Here is a 6,612-nt window from a genome sequence, read left to right on the forward strand (position 1 = left end):
TTTCAATTTGAAAATCTTATCTTTTTCAAAATCTTTTTCAAAAATCAAATCTTTTTCAAAATTCTTAGTTATTTTCGAAAATTTCAAAAATATTTTTCAAAAATCTTTTTCTTAATTTTATACCAAATTTTCGAAAATAACAATAATAATTAATGTTTTGATTCAAAAATTTCAAGTTTGTTACTTGCTTGTTAAGAAAGATTCAAACTTTAAGTTCTAGAATCATATCTTATGATTTCTTGTGAATCAAGTCATTAATTGTGATTTTAAAAATCAAATCTTTTTCAAAACTAATTTCAATCATATCTTTTCAAAAATATCTACTTATCTTATCTTTTTCAAAAAAATATCTCTTCAAAATATCTTTTCTAACTTCCTAACTTCTTATCTTTTCAAAATTTGTTTCAACTAACTAACTAACTTTTTGTTTGTTCCTTAACTTTTTCAAAACTACCTAACTAATTCTCTCTCTCTCTCATTTTTCGAAAATATCTTCCCTCTTTTTCAAAATTTTTTTTAATTAACTAATTATTTTTATTTGTATTTTTTATTTTAAAAATTTTCGAAAATTACAAACATTTTTCAAAAACCATTTTTGAAAATCACTAACTCTTTTTCAAAATAATTTTCGAAAATTATCCCTCCCTTATCTCATTCTATTTATTCAGTCATTAACTAACATCTTTTCCTCACATCATCACCAAATTCGAACCCCCTCTTCTATCTGTGTTCGAATTTCTTCCTCTTTTCTTCTACTCACATAAGGGAACCTCTATACTGTGGTAAAGAGAATCTCTATTATTATTATTTTTCTGTGCCTTCTTCTTTGTCATATGAGCAGGAGCAAGGATAAGAACATTCTTGTGGAAGCAGATCCAGAACCTGAAAAGACTCTGAAGAGAAAATTAAGAGAAGCTAAAATACAACAATCCAGAGATAACCTTTCAGAAATTTTCGAACAGGAAGAGGAGATGGCAGCCGAAAATAATAATAATGTAAGGAAGATGCTTGGTGACTTTACTGCACCTAATTCCAATTTACATGGAAGAAGCATCTCCATTCCTGCCATTGGAGCAAACAACTTTGAGCTGAAACCTCAATTAGTTTCTCTGATGCAGCAGAACTGCAAGTTTCATGGACTTCCATCTGAAGATCCTTTTCAGTTCTTAACTGAATTCTTGCAGATATGTGATACTGTTAAGACTAATGGAGTAGATCCTGAAGTCTACAGGCTCATGCTTTTCCCTTTTGCTGTAAGAGACAGAGCTAGATTATGGTTGGATTCTCTACCCAAAGACAGCCTGAACTCTTGGGATAAGCTGGTCACGGCTTTCTTAGCCAAGTACTTTCCTCCTCAAAAGCTGAGCAAGCTTAGAGCTGATGTTCAAACCTTCAGACAGAAAGAAGGTGAATCCCTCTATGAAGCTTGGGAAAGATACAAACAGTTGACCAAAAAGTGTCCTTCTGACATGCTTTCAGAATGGACCATCCTGGATATATTCTATGATGGTTTATCTGAGCTATCAAAGATGTCACTGGACACTTCTGCAGGTGGATCCATTCACCTAAAGAAAACGCCTGCAGAAGCTCAAGAACTCATTGACATGGTTGCTAATAACCAGTTCATGTACACTTCTGAAAGGAATCCTGTGAGTAATGGGACGCCTATGAAGAAGGGAGTTCTTGAAGTTGATACTCTGAATGCCATATTGGCTCAGAATAAAATATTGACTCAGCAAGTCAATATGATCTCTCAGAGTCTGCATGGAATGCAAGCTGCATCCAACAGTACTCAAGAGGCTTCTTATGAAGAAGAAGCTTATGATCCTGAGAACCCTGCAATAGCAGAGGTGAATTACTTAGGTGAACCTTATGGAAACACCTATAACTCATCATGGAGAAATCATCCAAATTTCTCATGGAAGGATCAAAAGCCTCAACAAGGCTTTAATAATGCTGGAAGAAACAGGTTTAGCAATAGCAAACCTTTTCCATCATCCACTCAGCAACAGACAGAGAACTCTGAACAAAATGCTTCTAATTTAGCAAATCTAGTCTCTGATCTATCTAAGGCCACTGTAAGTTTCATGAATGAAACAAGGTCTTCCATTAGAAATTTGGAAGCACAAGTGGGCCAGCTGAGTAAAAGGATCACTGAAATCCCTCCTAGTACTCTCCCAAGCAATACAGAAGAGAATCCAAAAGGAGAGTGCAAGGCCATTGACATAAGCGCCATGGCCGAACCTGTGAGGAGAGGAGAGGACGTGAATCCCAAGGAGGAAGACCTCCTGGGACGTCCAGTGATCAATAAGGAGCTTCCCTCTGAGGAACCAAAGGACTCTGAGGCTCATCTAGAGACCATAGAGATTCCATTGAACCTCCTTATGCCCTTCATGAGCTCTGATGAGTATTCCTCTTCTAAAGAGAATGAGGATGTTACTGAAGAGCAAACTGCCAAGTTTCTTGGTGCAATCATGAAGCTGAATGCCAAATTATTTGGCATTGATGCTTGGGAAGTTGAACCTCCCTTGTTCATCAATGAACTAAGTGATCTGGATCAACTGACATTGCCTCAGAAGAGACAGGATCCTGGAAAGTTCATAATCCCTTGTACCATAGGCACCATGATCTTTAAGGCTCTGTGTGACCTTGGTTCAGGGATAAACCTCATGCCCCTCTCTGTAATAGAGAAACTGGGAATCTATGGGGTGCAAGCTGCTAAAATCTCACTGGAGATGGCAGACAGCTCAAGAAAACAGGCTTATGGACAAGTAGAGGACGTGTTAGTAAAGGTTGAAGGCCTTTACATCCCTGCTGATTTCATAGTCCTGGATACTGGAAAGGAAGAGGATGAATCCATCATCCTAGGAAGACCTTTCCTGGCCACAGCAAGAGCTGTGATTGATGTTGACAGAGGTGAAATAGTCCTCCAATGGAATGAGGATTCCCTTGTGTTTAAAACTCAAGGATCTCCCTCTGCAACCATGGAGAGGAAGCAGAAAAAGCTTCTCTCAAAGCAGAGTCAACCAGAGCCCCCACAGTCAAACTCTAAGTTTGGTGTTGGGAGGCCACAACCAAACTCTAAGTTTGGTGTTGAACTCCCATATCCAAACTCTAAGTTTGGTGTTGGAGAGTCTCAACAAAGCTCTGCACATCTGTGAGGCTCCATGAGAGCCCACTGTCAAGTTATTGACATTAAAGAAGCGCTTGTTGGGAGGCAACCCAATGTTTATCTAATTCTTATTTTTATTGTTTTTCATGTTTTCTTAGGTTCATGATCATGTGGAGTCACAAAATAAACAAAAAATTCAAAAATAGAATCAAAAACAGCAGAAGAAAAATCACACCCTGGAGGAGCATCTGTCTGGCGTTCAAACGCCAGAACAGAGCATAGTTCTGGCGCTGAACGCCCAGAACAAGCATGGTTCTGGCGTTCAACGCCAGAAATGGCAGCAAATGGGCGTTGAACGCCCAAAATGGGCACCAACCTGGCGCTGAACGCCCAGAGTTGTGTGCAAGGGCATTTTGCATGCCTAAATTGGTGCAGGGATGTAAATGCCTTGACACCTCAAGATCTGTGGACCTCACAGGATCACCTCAGGATCTATGGACCCCACAGGATCCCCACCTACCTCCACTCACTCTCTTCTCTCTTCTCAATCATCCTCTATTCCCAATAAACACTCTTCCCTATTAACTCTTTACCACTCACATCCAAACACCCACTTTCCTTCAATATTCAACATCTCTTTCCCACCCAATCCCACCCATATGGCCGAATACACATCTCCCTCCATCTCCTCCATATCTTCTTCTTATTCTTCTATTCTTTCTTCTTTTGCTCGAGGGCGAGCAACATTCTAAGTTTGGTGTGGTAAAAAGCATAGCTTTTTTGTTTTTTTCCATAACCATTGATGGCACCTAAGGCCAGAGAAACCTCTAGAAAGAGGAAAGGGAAGACAAAAGCTTCCATCAAGGGTCTATAGCTCAGTGGTAGAACATTTGACTGCAAATCAAGAGATCCCTGAGATACCTCAGGGGATACATTTTCTTCCACACAATTATTGGAAGCAACTAAGGGTGGAACATCAAGAGCACTCCATCATCCTTCATGAAATCAGAGAAGATCTAAAAGCAATGAAGGAGGAGCAGCAAAGACAAGGAAGAGACATAGAAGAGCTCAAGGACATCACTAAGGTGGACTCATTCCTTGTTCTTACTTTCTCTGTTTTTCATTTTCTATGTTAAGTGCTTATCTATGTTTGTGTCTTCATTACATGATCATTAGTAGTAGTAACTATGTCTTAAAGTTATAAATGTCCTATGAATCCATCACCTCTCTTAAAAAAAATGTTTTAATTCAAAAGAACAAGAAGTACATGAGTTTTGAATTTATCCTTGAACTTAGTTAAATTATATTGATATGGTGACAATGCTTCTTGTTTTCTGAATGTATGCTTGAACAGTGCATATGTCTTTTGAAGTTGTTGTTTAAGAATGTTAAATATGTTGGCTCTTGAAAGAATGATGACTAGGAGACATGTTATTTGATAATCTGAAAAATCATAAAAATGATTCTTGAAGCAAGAAAAAGCAGCAAAGAACAAAGCTTGCAGAAAAAAAAAAGGGAGAAAAAAAATAGGCGAAAAAAAATAGAAAGAAAAAGAAAAAGCAAGCAGAAAAAGCCAAAGCTCTTAAAACCAAGAGGCAAGAGCAAAAAGCCAATAACCCTTAAAACCAAAAGGCAAGGGCAATAAAAAGGATCCCAAGGCTTTGAGCATCAGTGGATAGGAGGGCCTAAAGGAATAAAATCCTGGTCTAAGCGGCTAAACCAAGCTGTCCCTAACCATGTGCTTGTGGCGTGTAGGTGTCAAGTGAAAACTTGAGACTGAGCGGTTAAAGTCAAGGTCCAAAGCAAAAAAAGAGTGTGCTTAAGAACCCTAGACACCTCTAATTGGGGACTTTAGCAAAGCTGAGTCACAATCTGAAAAGGTTCACCCAATTATGTGTCTGTGGCATTTATGTATCCGGTAGCAATACTGGAAAACAAAGTGCTTAGGGCCACGGCCAAGACTCATAAAGAAGCTATGTTCAAGAATCATCATACTGAACTAGGAGAGTCAATAACACTATTCGAAATCTGAAGTTCCTATAGATGCCAATCATTCTGAACCTCAATGGATAAAGTGAGATGCCAAAACTATTCAAGAGGCAAAAAGCTATAAGTCCCACTCATATGATTACAGCTATGTTTCATTGATAGTTTGGAATTTATAGTATATTCTCTTCTTTTTATCCTATTTGATTTTCAGTTGCTTGGGGACAAGCAACAATTTAAGTTTGGTGTTGTGATGAGCGGATAATTTATACGCTTTTTGGCATTGTTTTTAGTATGTTTTTAGTAGGATCTAGTTACTTTTAGGGATGTTTTCATTAGTTTTTATGTTAAATTCACATTTCTGGACTTTACTATGAGTTTGTGTGTTTTTCTGTGATTTCAGGTATTTTCTGGCTGAAATTGAGGGACTTGAGCAGAAATCAGATTCAGAGGTTGAAAAAGGACTGCTGATGCTGTTGGATTCTGACCTCCCTGCACTCAAAGTGGATTTTCTGGAGCTACAGAACTCGAAATGGCGCGCTTCCAATTGCGTTGGAAAGTAGACATCCAGGACTTCCAGCAATATATAATAGTCCATACTTTGGCCAAGAATTGACGATGTAAACTGGCGTTCAACGCCAGCTTTCTACCCAAATCTGGCGTCCAGCGCCAGAAAAGGATCCAAAACCAGAGTTGAACGCCCAAACTGGCACAGAAACTGGCGTTCAACTCCACAAATGGCCTTTGCACGTGCAACACTCAGGCTCAGCCCAAACACACACCAAGTGGGCCCCGAAAGTGGATTTATGCATCAAATACTTACTCATGTAAACCCTAGTAGCTAGTTTATTATAAATAGGACCTCTTACTATTGTATTAGGCATCCTGGATTGTATTTTGATCCTGTGATCACGTTTTGGGGGCTGGCCATCTCGGCCATGCCTGGACCTTCACTTATGTATTTTCATACGGTAGAGTTTCTACACTCCATAGATTAAGGTGTGGAGCTCTGCTGTTCCTCAAAGGTTAATGCAAAGTACTACTGTTTTCTATTCAATTCTTCTTATTTCGCTTCTAAGATATCCATTCGCACCCAAGAACGTGATGAAGGTGATGATTATGTGTGACGCTCATCATCCTTCTCCCTTATGAACGCGTGCCTGACAAACACTTCTGTTCTACATGAAATAAGCTAGAATGAGTATCTCTTAGATCTCCTAACCAGAATCTTCGTGGCGTAAGCTAGAATGATGGCGGCATTCAAGAGAATCAGGAAGGTCTAAACCTTGTCTGTGGTATTCTGAGTAGGATTCAATGATTGAATGACTGTGACGAGCTTCAAACTCGCGATTGTTGGGCGTTAGTGACAGACGCAAAAGGAGGGTGAATCCTATTCCAGCATGATCGAGAACCGACAGATGAATAGCCGTGCCGTGACAGGGTGCGTGAGCATATTATTCACTGAGAGGAGGGGATGTAGCCACTGACAACGGTGATGCCCTTGCATAAAGCCA

General features: G+C 39.2%; 1 non-coding gene across 1 annotated transcript; it reads right to left on the bottom strand.

Moving 5' to 3' along the window:
- Positions 1-1,367: 1,367 nt before the first annotated feature.
- Positions 1,368-1,475, bottom strand: LOC112745385 (small nucleolar RNA R71). The gene has a single exon (XR_003173317.1). It is a non-coding gene; the product is annotated as a small nucleolar RNA R71 (small nucleolar RNA).
- Positions 1,476-6,612: the final 5,137 nt, after the last annotated feature.

The sequence above is a fragment of the Arachis hypogaea genome, chromosome 14, assembly GCF_003086295.3.
Source record: "Arachis hypogaea cultivar Tifrunner chromosome 14, arahy.Tifrunner.gnm2.J5K5, whole genome shotgun sequence".
Classification (NCBI taxonomy): domain Eukaryota; kingdom Viridiplantae; phylum Streptophyta; class Magnoliopsida; order Fabales; family Fabaceae; genus Arachis; species Arachis hypogaea.